The 15,722-nt window shown below is 50.9% G+C and overlaps 1 non-coding gene across 1 annotated transcript; it reads left to right on the top strand.

The window, feature by feature from the left end:
- The first annotated feature begins 5,156 nt into the window (after positions 1-5,156).
- Positions 5,157-5,229, top strand: TRNAQ-CUG (transfer RNA glutamine (anticodon CUG)). The gene has a single exon. It is a non-coding gene; the product is annotated as a tRNA-Gln (tRNA).
- The last annotated feature ends 10,493 nt before the right edge of the window (positions 5,230-15,722 follow it).

Genomic DNA, 15,722 nt, shown 5'->3' with positions numbered 1-15,722 from the left:
TTATAGCCCTGCGGGCTCAGGGGGGGCATGGGCTGCTCCTCCCACTGGCCTGACGGTGGGGCTATGTGGGGAGGGGGACGCCCCACCCCTGCGGAGCTGCAGGAGCGCCGCACCCTCCCTCCCTGGTTGCCGGCGCCCTGCCTACTTGATTCCCCCAGTTCGTGGTGGGGAAGGAGACAGGGATGGCCACCACAGGCCACAGGGAGGCGGGAGGGGGGGGTTCGGGTGTTGGGGGGGTCAGTGCCTTCCAGCAAATATCCGGAGCTGGAGCCTAGGGTGGGAGGGCCTCACTGGAACTGGGGTCCCTGCCTGAAAGAGCTGGTAAAAACTGGAGGCTAGGTGGACTGTATGTTAAAGGGCAGGCTTCTGGTACGTGGGCAGGGAGGACGCAGCCCAGGTGCAGGGAGGACGCAGCCCAGGTGCAGGGAGGACGCAGCCCAGGTGCAGGGAGAATTGGCCTGGCTTAGGCCCCAGAGGCTGTACCTCCACATGGCCCCTGAAGGCTAGGCTCTGCTTTCAAATGCTGTCAGCTGCCCCCTCTGTCACCACACCCAGGGAGATCTGGGGGACGGGAGTGCAGAGGCAGCTGAGGTGGGTGAGGAAGGGCTGCTCTCCCTGAAATCCCCAGGGCTCTGTGAAGGGTTGCTGCCTGGCGCCAGCTCTGCTGCTAATGGACTTGCTTCTTCCCCTCCCCCTCCCCTGGACACTTGGCCAGGAGGTTGCCTGCTGATGTCTCAGCCTTAAAGACACAGATCCCAAATCTACCCCAGGCCCCAGCAAGGTGGGCACATCAGAGGGGGCTCAGGGTGACTAGGCCCAGCTCTGGGTCCCACTTGGGAGGGTCTGTGCCATGCCGGAGGCTGAACTGAGTGAGCTAGCGTGTGCTGTCTGGCTTTACTGGATACTCCCTTCCCCCAACCCACCACTGCTCAGTCAGGGCCTTACAGGAACCGGGGCGATTCCTGAAGGAGGAAGGGGAGGGGGCTGAAGGGTAGCAGCTGCTGCCAAGGCTGAGAGATAGACACACGGGCAGGAGCCGGTTTCCAGTGCTGAGGAGCTGCAGGTACCCAGCGAGAGGAGGGCTGGATTGGGAGAGAAGGGGAAAGAGAAAGTGCCCATCCCCGTAGGCTCAGGGACTGAAAGAGGAGAAGAAGGCCCAGAACAGAGCCACAGATGCATATGCGTAATGGCACCGCGCACCTATGTGCACGCACATTAGACACACCCAACCACAGGGCCCTTCATACCCTCCCCCACCCCAGAGTTAGCAGGGAGGCTGTTGTCTGGCCTTTGCATGTCAAACGGCTTCCAGAACGCAGGCACGGGCTGCCCAGGAGTGGACAGAGGCAGCTTGGATGGTCTGCAGGAGTCGAGGTGCTGAGGCCTGTTGGGCTTGCCAGGAGCTAAGGGGCTGCTGCTGCTGGGGACTCCGGGGCTCTCCAGTAAGGACAGGTCGGAGTAGGATCGGCCCTGAGGACAAGAGCTGGGCGTCTGGGGAAACAGGTCTGGGACTCCGGGCTGCACCTCTGGCTGAGGGGATGAGGAGGGCGGCTCCCTGGCTGGCCATCCCCTCAGCACTGCAGGGCAGAGGGGCCTCCCCGCCTTTGTGTGTCCTCTGAGATGGGCCAACGCCCTTAGGCTCACATCCCTACCGCCTTAGCCTTCGTCTCCTCTCCAGGCCCCTCCTTCCTTCTGGGCTATTAGTCTCTCCCTGAACAGCTGCCAGGTCCTTCTCCTTGATGAATCTGGTTTGGTTGCCAGGGGAATGGGAAGAGGGAGGATGGGAGAGAGGGGTGGGATGGCTAAACCAGGCCGGGTTGCCACTAACTCTTGGAAGTGGGGAGGGGTAGGGTCCTGCCTGGGTTAGGGGGAGGGGGCTTGATAGGTGTGAGGAGGGGAGTGGGGAAGCTAAGTGCTTTCTGCTGCAGCCCTGGGCTCTGAGCCCCAGCTACCACTGAAGCCCCATCCACTCCAGCCTAGGCCCTGCCCTGCCCTGCCTGCTGTCCTCCGGGTACAAACTGGGAGTCTGAGCTGGTACTTCACGCAAAGGGACAGGTAAGGCCTGGGGAGGACGAGCTCAGGCTTTATTTTTACAGGGAACTGCTGACAGACCTGGGCCTTTCAGAGTAGAGGCCTCTAGGGCTGGCCCTGGGGAATTACCAGTGGGGTTCCCATCCTCTCCCCTGCTTAAGCTCCCAGCTCACCACCCAGAAGCCTCAGAGTAGAGGGAACCAGGACCACCTCGGTAGGGGTCTGGGAGTTGTAAGGCCAGGGTCTGGCCTGGGTTTGGGAACCAGGCCTGCTGGCAATGCAGAGAAGACTCCTCCCCCGTCCTCAGAAAGAGCTGGGCCTGGGAGGTCTTGTGGCCGGAGAAAAGTAGGAAAGGGTCCCGGTTAAGAGCCAGGGCTCTGGCATCCAGCTACCAAGCTTCCCACCTGATTCCAACACTCTGTTGTACAAATGTAGTTTCATTACTATGTCCTCTCATGTGCTCCAGCAAAAGGGGGAAAATTGTAGTTTCCACCTCACAGTGTTGTTGAGAGGGTTAAATAAATACATGAAAAATACTTAGGACACACGTAATAAAAGCTGAAAACGTAATTTATTACTACTACTATTACTACTATTACAAATTGTCAGCCCCCAAGTACAGTGAAGAAGGATCTGGACTTCCTTTGGACTGTCCCCACTAAGAGCAGTGCTGGACCGGGGTGGCAGGAACCCAGTACTTCCTGGCTGATGGAAGGAGGGAAGGGTGGCCTCAGTGCACTGGGCAAATAGTATACTGATCAAAACACGGACTCTGGACAGACTGCATGGGTTTGATCATGGCTCCTCAACTTAATTAGCTGTATGCTTTGAGTCTGGTTGAGTGATTTAACCTCTATTCTCTCCATGTTCTTTGCCCATCAGTGGGGATGATAATAATAGTACCTAGCCCATAGTGCTGGAGGAGGAATTGAGTTCCAGTATGTGAAGCACTTAGTGCTTGGCACATAACACATGCCATGTAAGTATTAGCCAGCGTTATTATTACCCCTCCTCCTTCTGCTGTCCTTGGCTGCCCTGGCGAAAGCTCAAAGAGAAATAACCACTGTATTCAGAGGTTTGCAAGGCAGGTAAGCAATGAAGTTTAGGTTACTGGCAAGAGAGCTGCTAAATGACAGGCCATGGACTCAAAGCTGGATGAGGAGGGGTGTGTAGACAAGAGAGGATGGGGTATTGGCAGAGTAAAGAGGTCCATAGCTGGACTTCCAGGCAAGGCCAAAGACCAGTCACAGTACAAGGAACTGAAAGAGGCACTGAGAGGGTAGGAAGTTGTTTTCGGAGAGCAGGGTACATGAATTCGTGATTCTGGAGCTGGGGTATTTATGGATAAGATTCCCAGGGTGGGGCTTCCCTGGTGGCGCAGTGGTTAAGAATCCGCCTGCCAATGCAGGGGACGCGGGTTCGAGCCCTGGTCCAGGAAGGTCCCACATGCCGCGGAGCAACTAAACCCGTGCTTCACAACTACTGAGCCTGCGCTCTAGAGCCCATGCTCCGCAACAAGAGAAGTCACTGCAATGAGAAGCCTGCGCACGGCAACGAAGAGTAGCCCCCGCTCGCCGCCACTAGAGAAAGCCCATGTGCAGCAACGAAGACCCAACACAGCCAAAAATAATAAATTTAAAAAAAAAAAGATTCCCAGGGTGTTTCTAAGGAGTGAGCGGCTAAGGTAGAATGCTGGGAAAGGTCATGGGAGAAGAGATCAGGCCATCAGACTGGGCACTTACTAGCTGTGTGACCCTGGGCAAGTTACATATCCTCTCTGAGCTTCAGTTTCTTCATCTGTAAAATAGGAATGATGATACCTTCCTTCCAGAGGTGTCATGAGATCTAAATGAGGTATTATGCATAAAGCGATTAGCATGTTGTGAGGCTCACAGTAGGTGCTCAACACTGTTGATTGCCTTCTTCCCCTCCCATGTGACAGAGAGGAAACAGACACACAGAATCAATGACATAACCCTAATTACTTGTACCTAAGGGTTAGCTGGCATCTCCCTGCCCCTTGAGGTCTAGGATTGGCTCAACCTCCACTCCACATCCTGGGGAAATTCCAATGTCCTCCCCAAGATCTCTTTGCCTTCCTGTTGCTTCCTCTTTGCATCCCTAGCTCCAGGTCCCTGCTGCCCCTGAACTGGCTGACTTTACAGCTAACTCTCCACAGTGTCTCAGATGTAGAACTTGGCACCGCCCCTCGGGTCCTGTGATCCCCTTTCCCATTACTTGGGTAGGAACTGAGGCTCAGAGGGACAAAGTTGCCTGTCTGAGGTTGCACAGTGAACAAATTACGGCTTCCTCTCCAGGAAAACACGTCCTGGTTGGTCAGGGCCTGCTGGTGTTCTGTGTTCTGGGCCTGCAGGAGCCCAGATGAGCCCCAGCCAGAAGGAGTCCAGCTCCATTCGAGGTGGGCTCTCCCAGGCTGGTCTGGTTGCAGGGTCCCTATTGACAGACTGGCTCCACCGGCGTGGAATCCTTTCCCCATTATCTCCATTTGGGGGCTCCACTCCTCCCGGTTAGGGAGCACCCTGGGTATCTTCTCCATCTCATCAGTTCTCTCACTGTATAATATAGCAATAGCTAACATTTCCTATGTGCCAAGCACTATGCTAAGCATTTTACACGTGTTATCATTTTTAATCCTCACAATAACCCTATGACATAGGTACTACTACTATTCCCATTTTACAGTTGGAGAAACTGAGGCACGGAGAGGTTAGGCAACTTGCCCAACGTCACACAGCTAGTAAACTAGTAATCTGTTTATATGTCTGACTCTCCTGCTCCCTGACAATATGATATTTGAGGGCAGCCATCAGATCTTATTCACTTTTGTGTCTGTGGTGTCTAGCACAGGACCTACGTCAAACAGCTGTTGGTTAAACTGAAGGGAACCCAGAGGCACCTGAAAAAAATTTTTCCCGTGGTTGTCGAGTCAGGAAAATAGAGAGGTGTGTTGCTGCCACCTTCTGGCCAGATGCTAGAATGACATGTCTGCAGTCGGAATCCATCCACGTTTATTGAGTTTTAACACTCAAGGCTCAGGAACATTGGAATTGGGGGGATGCTCCAAAACTATTTATTATGACCTCCTTTTTAAAGATGAGGGGACTTCCCTGGTGGTCCAGTGGTTAAGACTCCACGCTCCTGATGCAGGGGGCCCAGGTTCGACCCCTGGTCAGGGAAATAGATCCCGCATGCCGCAACTAAGAGTCCGCATGCTGCAACTAAAGATCCTGGATGCTGGAACGAAGACCCGACACAGCCAAATAAATAAATAGTTTTAAAAAAAGAAGCACTTCCCTATTCTTTAAAATAAATTAATTAATTAAATAAAGAGGAGAATTATCCAAGAGTGAATAAAATAGAATAGCAGCACTGGTATTAGGACCTCTGAGCCCTGATCTCGTTCTTCCCCTGGGCTCTAGGAACCTCCTCTGCACCCCCAGAAGCCCAAAGCCAGGGAAGGAGGCAAAGTCTGTCCTCAACTCCCCCCTTATCCTCTACTCTGTCCACAATCTCCTGTCCTGCCCTCACTGTAAAATTGCATCTCCATCCATCTGCCTGCCTGACCCTTCCAACCAGCTACCGGTCAACTGGAGAACAGGAGAGCAGCTTATGGCCACAGGATGCTAAGTGAACCTTCCTCCTCGTGGTGTGGCCTAGAGACCCGACTCAGAATCACCTGGGGGCCCATTAAAAAGCAGATTTCAGTGCTCCACCTAGATCTTCTGAATCCCTAGAATTCTGCATTTTAACAAACTTCCTAGGTGATTTTTAATGCACATGAAAATTTGAGCAGGGACGTCCCTGGCGGTGGTTAAGACTTTGCCTTCTGATGCAGGGGGGTACTCGTTTGATCCCTGGTCGGGGAGCTAAGATCCCACATGCCTCGCTGCTAAAAAACCAAAACATAAAACAGAAGCAATATTGTAACAAATTCAATAAAGACTTTAAAAATGGTCCACATCAAAAAAAAATCTTAAAAAAAAAATCCGAGCATACCTGGATTAAGATTTTTTCTTTAAATTGTCCATTTCCCCCTCCCCCCTGCCATTTTATTTTGATTTTCAAACCCAGAGAAAAGTCAAGAGAATATTGGGACTTCCCTGGTGGCACAGTGGCTAAGAATCCGCCTGCCAATGTAAGGGACACGGGTTCGAGCCCTGGTCTGGGAAGATCCCACATGCCACGGAACAATAGAGCCCGTGTGCCACAACTCCTGAGCCTCAGTGACGCAACTACTGAAGCCGGTGCGCCTAGAGCCCGTGCTCCACAACAAGAGAAGCCACTGCAATGAGAAGCCCACGCACCGCAACGAAGAGGGGCCGCCGCTCGTCGCAACTAGAGAAAGCCCGCGCACAGCAACGAAGACCCAACGCAGCCGAAAATAAATAATAAATAAATTTATTTAAAAAAAAGAGAATATTGCTATCAACACCAATATATCTTTCCCCAGGGTATAATAATTACTAGTTGTTAATATTTTGCCACAGTTCCTTTGAAAGTAATTTCCAGACATTATGTCTCACCCCTAAGTACTTCAGCATGCATCTCCTAAGAATAAGGACATTTTCCTATACAACCACAGTACTATTAACCCCCCAAGAAACTTAACATTGATACAACAGTATTATCTAATATATAGTTTATATTCATTTTCCCTACCCCTACAATGATCCCAATAATGTCCTTCATAGCTGTTTTCCCCTGATCCAGTACTCAAAGATAAAGAATTGTATTTGGTTGTCACCTGGGCAGGGATAAGTCTGGGATGAGCTTGGCATGTTTGCGGGACTGTAGAAAGGTGAGGCTGGAGTGAGATGGGTGGGAGGAGAGAAGGGAAGGTGACATGAGAGGAATGGGGAGGAGTCAGACCACAGGCTTTCTAAATCAGAGGAAAGGGTTTATAGCTTATTTTTTTAATTTATTTTTAAAATAAATTTATTTCTTTATTTTTAATATTTATTTATTTATTTATTTGTCTAGGCTGTACCGGGTCTTAGCTGTGGTACTCGGGATCTTCGTTGTGGCATGTGGACTCTTAGTTGCGGCACGCGTGCAGGATCTAGTTGCCTGACCAGGGATCGAACCCAGACCCCCTGCATTGGGAGCATGGACCACCAAGGAAGTCCCTATAGCTGATTATAAATGCAATAAAAAGCCACTGAAGGGTTTTATTTTTATTTATTTATTTTTAATAAATTTATTTTATTTATTTTTGGCTGTGTTGAGTTCATTTCTGTGCATGGACTTTCTCTAGTTGCGGTGAGTGGGGACTACTGTTCGTTGCAATGCACAGGCTTCTCATTGCAGTGGCTTCTCTTGTTGCAGAGCACGGGCTCTAGGCATGCAGGCCTCAGTAGTTGTGGCTTGCAGGCTCTAGAGCGCAGGCTCAGTAGTTGTGGTGCATGGGCTTGGTTGCTCTGAGGCATGTGGGATCTTCCTGGACCAGGGCTCGAACCTGTGTCCCCTGCATTGGCAGGCAGATTCTTAACCACTGCGCCACTAAGGAAGCCCCCACTGGAGGGTTTTAAGCAGAGGAATGACTTGATCAGGTTTATGACTTTAAAACGTCAATGTGAAGACAATTTCAGATTTGGGACATTCTGTCAGATGATTCCTAGGCTCTAAGAAGTCAAAGCCATTTTTTAAAAAAGTGAGTGTATTAGTTTTCTAGGGATGTCATAAGAAATTACCACAAACGTGGTGGCTTAAAACAACAGAAATTTATTCTTTCACAGTTCTGGAGCCTGGAAGTCCAACACCAAGATGTTGGTAAGGCATATTCCCAAAGCCTCTAGGGGAGAATCCTTCCTTGCCTCTTCCAGCTTCTGGTGGCTCCCGGAGATACTTGGCTGCAGCTGTATTGTTCTAATCTCTGCCTCTGCCTTCACATGGCCTTCTCCTCTTCTGTGTCTATGTCTTCTCTTTCCTTCCTATAAAGACACTTGTCACTGGATTTGGGGACCCAGGTAACCCAGGACTATCTCAAGGTCCTTATCTTGCAAAGACCCCTTTTCCAAATAAGGTTATATTCACTGGTTCTGGGATATGGACATATCTTTTAGGTGTGAAGACGGGAATGCGGTTGTATAAGAGAAGATTCTTGTTCTTAGGAGGTGCCTGCAGGAGCATTTAGGGGTGAAGTGTCATAATGTCCACAACCTTCCTTCTAGTGGCTTAGTTCCATTGTCCTAGATATCGTTATGGTGCAAGGCAGTGGTTCTGGCTACTGGGTAAGCGTGACAGAGAAGGAGAAGAGTTAGTCACACCGCTTACTAGAATAGAACCCGGGCGTCTCACCCTGGTCTCCACTTGATTCTGCAGGTCTCTTATAAGAGACTGTGCCTGATACGAATTTCTTGAGCGCATGCTCATGCCTGAGATGAGACAGGACAGGGCTCCTGCCCCTCAGGCCAGCCACCAGGAGACTCCTTTTTGCAGTCATAGCACTCTGCCATCTACGTTCCCCCCACCTCCTGCGGGGAGAGGCCAGGTGGCAGCTGAACGGACAAGTTCAAAGCATCTGATGCCCTACAAACGGCCCTGTCTGCCCTCTGCCTGCAGGCCGCACAGGTACTCATCTGACAGCTGGGTCTGGCTGGGCCTGAGCTTTCAGAGCGAGCCTGTTGGATCTCACAGCCATTGAGGGCCAATTGTCAGCATCTGTTAGATGTTGTCTCACTCTCCAGGTGAATTCTCTCCGCCACACACTGTTGTGTTGGCACCTGGCCAGAGGGAAAGGAGGTGATGGAGGAAATGAGGATGGGGAAGGAGGAGATGAGTGAGAGAGGGAAGGGAGAAATGGAAGTGGAGGGAGAAGTTGAGGGTGGGGAGAGAGGGGAGCAGTGGGGGAGAGTAAAAGAAACCAAATGGGCCAGAGAAGGAGAAAAAGCCTCTCAGGCTTTTTCCTCTCAAGGATCCAAGGGCCCCCCACACAAGAGAATAACTGGTCAAATGACCCCTGTTCATACCCTGGAGCCCCCAGAACCTGGCCTGGTTCCTGTCCCGAGTCCCCCAGTACCACTCCCTTGTCTACAAGGGCAGCTCAAAGCTCCTTAGGCTCTGCGAGATTTGGGACTGCCCTGGGGTTGAGCTCCTTCTGGCTGGGCTTCCAGAGTGGGCCTCCTTGCTCTTCTGTATCAGAAGGTACCTATATCTTCTGATCCACAGATCAGGCTATGGCTCCATTCACCGTTGCATGTCAAAGGGAAGAAGGTTTTTCAGGCCTGCAGATGTCTTCTGGGTACTTTTAATCTGTGGCTTAAATCCATCCAAGGCTCCTGGAAAGACTGAAAGGAAGCAGCAGATCAGTTTGGTTGACCAGGCACTGCAGGCAGAGGAAGGTCGAAAACCAAAGAAAGGAAGGGAGGCATGGAATCTTTACTCTCCCAGGCCAGTGTCTGCACTGGAAAGGGGATTACACAATTTTAAAAGGGTCTTAATATTTTTATTATTATTTCACTAAACTCTTCTATGAACTATTGCATGAAGCTTTTATATTAGTTAGAATACTTTTGGCAGGAAGCAATAGAAGACCCAACTCAAAATGACCCAACAATAAAAGGATTATAATCTCACATAATGAAAAATCCAGAGGGAGAGAAGTTTCAGGACTAGTTATTGAGGGGCTCAACATCCTATCCAGGACCCAGGTTCTTTGTATCTTTCTGTTCTGTTAGGCTGGGAATGTTAGCTTTTGTCATCATATCTGCGCAGTTGTGGTCACAAGATAACTGTGGCAACTTCAAGTATTATGTGCTCACAAAATAATGTCAAAGGTTCAAAAGAGAAAATCCTTTCCCTGTGTTCCTTTTTTTTTTAATATAAGCAGGCTATTTTATTATTTTTTTTAATTCTAAAATATTTATTTATGTATTTATTTAGGCTGCACTTGGTCTTAGTTGCTGCACACGGGATCTTTTAGTTGCGGCATGCATGCAGGATCTAGTTCCCTGACCAGGGATCAAAGCCAGGCCCCCTGCATTGGGAGCGAGAAGTCTTACCCACTGGACTACCAGGGAAGTGCCCCGTGTTCCTTTTTTTTAAAATAAATAAATTTATTTATTTACTTCTGGCTGCATTGGGTCCTCATTGCTGCACACGGGCTTTCTCTAGCTGCCCCGAGCCGGGGCTACTCTTCATTGCGGTGCGCGGGCTTCTCATTGTGGTGGCTTCTCTTGTTTCGGAGCACAGGCTCTAGGCACACGGGCTTCAGTAGTTGTGGCACGTGGACTCAGTAGTTGTGGCTCACGGGCTCTAGAGTTCAGGCTCAGTAGTTGTGGCACACAAGCTCAGCTGCTCTGCGGCATGTGGGATCTTCCCGGACCAGGGCTCTAACCAGTGACCCCTACATTGGCAGGCGGATTCTTAACCACTGTGCCATCAGGGAAGCCCCGCTGTGTTCCTTTTTAAGAGCAAGGAAATTCTTCCAAGAATATCTTCCCATCAACCCCCATCCAGAAGACTTTACCTCCCCTCTCATTTGCATAATTGCATCACCTGCTGCTTCCTTAACCAGTCCCAGGCAAGAGAACTGGAATTACCTTGATGAGCTTAGACTAAGATTTGCCCTGGTGGTGGAGAGGCCCAGAGGGTGTGTTGGCAAATAAAACCACCAGCCGGGAATGGCTTTAGGCGTAGATATGCGATAGTGGCTGCCACAGTTGCCCACCTCTTCTGACATGCGGCATATACTGCCTTGAATTAGGATTGTGCCTATGCGATCTGTCTCTAAAAACTGATGGGGACAAAAAAGCTAAATATATTCCCTATAGAACCCAGCACAGTGACTTGCACCAAACAGGTTCTTCAAAAATAATGAATGAATTAAACTTAAAAACTGCAATAATTGTTATAATAGTATAATTGGCCATGATTACCTTTGTCAAAGACACTTCAGTATTAGTTTACTGTTGGGCTAGACATCTCCAGTGAGCCAAATGAAATATTTAATAAGAACAGAGTGGAGCGGGGGAAGGGGATGAAGTGTGACAGCAATGAGATTGTACTTATACCCACCTCCCCAATGAATTAAACTAATTTGTGAATGTAGACAAAATTCTCATGTAATTAGGAATGCTTTATATTCTGTTCTCTTTTATATAAGAGAGAGAAAAAGAAGTCTTCTGGTGGGGAGACCAGTGGTCAAAAGCATTTCCTGTATTATGACTAAAGAAGACATGTCTCTAGTTCTGTAAGACTCTGCTCCTGAATAGTTTTCTCCTGCTGCAGAATCAGAGGGACCCTCAGAGGAGGAAAGAACAGTTTTTCCAGAACCTGATCAGGGCTGACAAACTCAGAGACACCAGTCTCTTGCAATGAATGGGGCAGTGACGACAGGCTAATAAGATGTCAGCAAAGGGGACTTTCTTTCTTCACGGGGCTGAAGATGGGAACCTTCCCCACCCTAACACACTGGGTGTATTTTCCCTTCACCTTCTGCTGCCCTGTGACTATTGCTACTCAAAATGATGGGCCATGGCAGTGGGCTGCAGGAGCCATCTGCCTGGGTCATCTCTGCCAGCTTCACCTTGTGGCCTGGGTGGAAAGAAGCTGACCATCCTGGCCCCAGCGCTTAGGCGAGCAACGCTCCAGGTGAGAGCTGTCCTGTCTGCACGAGTCCAGCCAGGGGGTAGCAGCTACCCACCAAGGACAGACTCCGTATCTCTACGATCTGAGAATTGATTCCCTGAGATCAGGAGGCCTGAAATGAAGGCCCCCTCACTAGGAAGCTGCCGCCTGGACAGGGGCGACCAGCTGACTTTGCCCCTCTGGATCAGTGTGCTGCCGCCTGGTCCCAGGAATGGGGCTCCTGGGAGGCGATCTGACAATAGCAGAACGAGATCTCCTTTCTCCAACGGTGGTTCTACCTAGAGCTCCACCCGAGGGCTGGCCTCCATGTCCCTTCTCCCTGAGAACTGGAAAGGCTGCCGGGCACGGTGACGGCTTCCCCTCGGGGTGCTCGGAGGCTGCCCAGCAGAGTGGGGTGCTGCTTTGGAGTCAGAGCTCCGGGCCCAGATTTCAGTTCGGCCACTCGCTCAGTAGCTTTAAGCTAGATGCTTCATCGCTCCAAGGTTTGATTTCCTCAGCTGTGGAGAGGGGTGTGATGACGTCACCTCACAGGTGCTGTGAAGATCATGAAACACCCAAGACGTGAAAGGGTCTTCCTGCCACCCTGACAGAGCCTCCTCCCCTCCGTCCCACAACCCCAGGCAGGGCTGCCACGCACCTTCCAGAAGTTAGAGGCCTGAAGACAGGCTCTCTCTAAGCTCTACCCCACCTGGCCACCTCTGGCCTGATAGCGGGCTGTTTGACAGATTCCCGTGGGAGCAGAGACATCTGCCGGCTGCCTCCCAAACACCTGGGATGACAGGTAGACAAGCCAGCACACTGGTCCTCGCAGCCATTCTCTCCTCCTCACCCCAACTTGAACCACAGCTCTGCTGGGGTGTCCACTGGCCTCGCCCAGGGTGGGCAGCCTCCGTGGGGTGGAAGCAGATTGCTCCACGGATCTGGCAGCGTATAAGCACAGCCAGAATCTGGGGCCCTGGCCAGTCTGGGAGCTGCACCCTCTTAGGCTTTCTCCATTTATCCCCATCAAGCCTCAGTGGCCTCAGCAATGGCTGCAGTTCTGAGCCCAGACTTTCCATTTGTGCTCAAGGGCAGATCAGATGATTGTCATCCACAAAGCAGTGACCTAGACCTTGGGGTATGTTTGTTCTTGCTGCAGGCTAACTTCTATTCACTCTCTCGCCAGCACAGGAGGGAGAGAAATCCTCACTGCAAGGACAGATCCCTCCTCAACCTCTGGCCCTTTGCTCCTTCAATTCTCCAGGCTCTGTTCTACCGGAATATTTTTTCTCAGCTAAACTCTTCTTTCACCTTCTTTCCCCCCGACACCGTAGAGGCTGCTTAAAGGTTTCCAACCCTTTTCACATCCTGGCAGAAGATAATTCACCTGTCAGGCTTACAGAGGTCACTGGAGGGGCTCGCTACTGGCCACGGGTGACTGGCCCAGGGGCTTCAGGCTCTTTAGTTTCCACCAGCCTGTTCTGAAGGCTGAGGGATGATAATTGGCAAGGCCTGAATCCCACTTCGGGGCACCCAGCTTGGTACATGCGGGCTCAGAGAACGGACCTTTCAGGTATTGTGGGGTATCATGCCCAGCTGAAGCTGGATGACTTAATCTGCTCCTTCTCACACCCGAATATCCTCTTCCCTCCAGAGCTCGCACTGTGGCAATCAGCAGATACCCCGGGTTGGGAAGGTCTCTGAGTACAGCTGGGGTGACCAGCCACTCCAAGGTTCATTTTCACCCCAGAACTCCCATGCTCAGGCTGTAGAAGGAATGTAGCCCATCATTTTGAGTAGCAATAGCTGACTCTGTACTCAAGGATGGGGCTGGGCTGGGCCTCGCCCTGCGGGGCATAAGACCACCGTTGCTCTCATGATGAATGCTGCGAGACCCTTCCAAGCCCAAAGCTGAAACAGCGCAGGCTGGAAGCTGTGCTGTGCTCCAAGACAGAATTTTTTTTTTTTTTTGGTGTGCTACATGGCTTCCTGGATCTTTGTTCCCCAACCAGGGATTGAACCCTGGCCCTTGGCAGTGAAAGCGCCAAGTCCTAACCACTGGACTGCCAGGGAATTCCCAGAATGTGCATTTTATTTATTTATTTGTTTATTTTTGGCTGCGTTGGGTCTTCGTTGCTGTGCGCAGGCTTTCCCTAGTTGTGGAGAGCGGGGGCTACTCTTCATTGCAGTGCGCGGGTTTCTCATTCCAGTGGCTTCTCTTGTTGCGGAGCATGGGCTCTAGAGCGCAGGCCCAGTAGTTGTGGCGCACGGGCTTAGTTGCTCCACAGCATGTGGGATCTTTCCGGACCAGGGATCGAACCCGTGTCCCCTCCATTGGCAGGCGGATTCTTAACCACTGCGCCACCAGGGAAGCCCCAGAATGTTCATTTTTAAAATGCTCTCCTTGGGGCTTCCCTGGTGGCGCAGTGGTTGAGAGTCCGCCTGCCGATGCAGGGGACACGGGTTCGTGCCCCGGTCTGGGAGGGTCCCGCGTGCCGCGGAGCGGCTGGGCCCGTGAGACATGGCCGCTGGGCTTGCGCGCCCGGAGCCTGTGCTCCGCAACGGGAGAGGCCGCGACAGTGAGAGGCCCGCGTACCACCAAAAAAAAAAAAAAAAAATGCTCTCCTTGGCACAGTGGATAGGACACCGCGCTCCCAATGCAGGGGGGCCTGGATTTGACCCCTGGTCAGGGAACTAGATCCCACATGCATGCCGCAACTAAGAGTTCGCATGCCACAGCTAAGGAGCCCACCTGCCCCAACTAAGACCTAGTGCAACCGAATAAATAAATATTTAAAAAAATAAAATGCTCTCCTTAAAGACGAAGGATGCAGAGGTGAGCAATGGGTAAGGGGTGAAAACACCAGGAGGAAAAGAAAGATGGTAACAGAGCACCATTGGAATAAGCTCAGGTGAACGGATCTGCACCCACCCCCAGCTCCTGCCACTTGTTTGGCCTCCCCTCTCAGGCCAGCACCTAAGCACCAAAGCTGGCTCCTCCCTTCGGCATGACCTGGCCCTCTGATCATCCTTGTCATTTTTCATTGCTTGGTTCAACCTTATAAGGCCACATCACTAGTCCCTGAGCACGTCACCAAGCTCTCCAGCCACCCACCCACACTTTCATGTGCATTCTTCCCCCACCCTCATCTTCTCACAGTTGCCTCCTGCCCCTGCTCAAGAACCACACTGCTTCCAACAGGTTCTCAGAAGAGGGTCCGAATTAGGGAGCTCTCCTCTCCAACCTTCCTTACACACACATTCCTTCAGTTTTCCTTATTATTCCCCTACTTCAAATATTTCCAATAACACACACTGGGTCAAGGACCAACACCATAACAACCCGAGACTATTGTAATTTTGTGTCTCGGCCTGCTCCACTTTCTCCAAGCAGTAACTTCTACTTATTTATTTAGCTGTGCCAGGTCTTCACTGCAGCACTTGGGATCTTAAATTGTGGCATTCGAACTCTTAGTTGTGGCATGTGGGATCTAGTTCCCTGACCAGGGATCGAACCCATGCCCCCTGTGTTGGGAGCACGGAGTCTTAGCCACTGGACCACCAGGTAAGTCCCCAAGCAGTAACTTCTTAAAGCACAATCTTATCTGCCATTGTAGGTTTTGGCTAAGTATGGGATAAATCAGCACAATTCCAAGCCCTTCCCATATGACTCCAATATTTTATGAATAATGACGGCAATAGTTCTGGCAGCCTGGCTGGTGACTTGAATTTTGGCTCCACCATTTATTAGCTATGTTACCTACCCCCGTGATACTCCACATATGGTCTCAGCCGACCAAGAACACCTGGGAGCTTTAAAAAAAAAAAAAACAGAATAAAGGCAGTATCTGAAGCTTCACCTCAGACCTACAGATTCAGATCTGCAGGAGATTCACATCCACATTGAAGTTTGAAAAACACTGGCCAAACGTGAGCCCGCTGCCTCACAAAATGATTTTATAACCAGTCATCAATTCAGGTCTGAGTGAAATAGACAAACCCCTTGGCACAGTACACAGAAGCCACTTGAAACACTGAGCAAATGATAAGATGGAAACTGCCAGCCTCCTGCATCCCACACTGGCCTTGAATAAGCAGAGCAA

This window comes from Delphinus delphis, chromosome 11, assembly GCF_949987515.2.
Source record: "Delphinus delphis chromosome 11, mDelDel1.2, whole genome shotgun sequence".
Taxonomy (NCBI): domain Eukaryota; kingdom Metazoa; phylum Chordata; class Mammalia; order Artiodactyla; family Delphinidae; genus Delphinus; species Delphinus delphis.
This window is presented reverse-complemented; position numbering and strand designations above follow the sequence as displayed.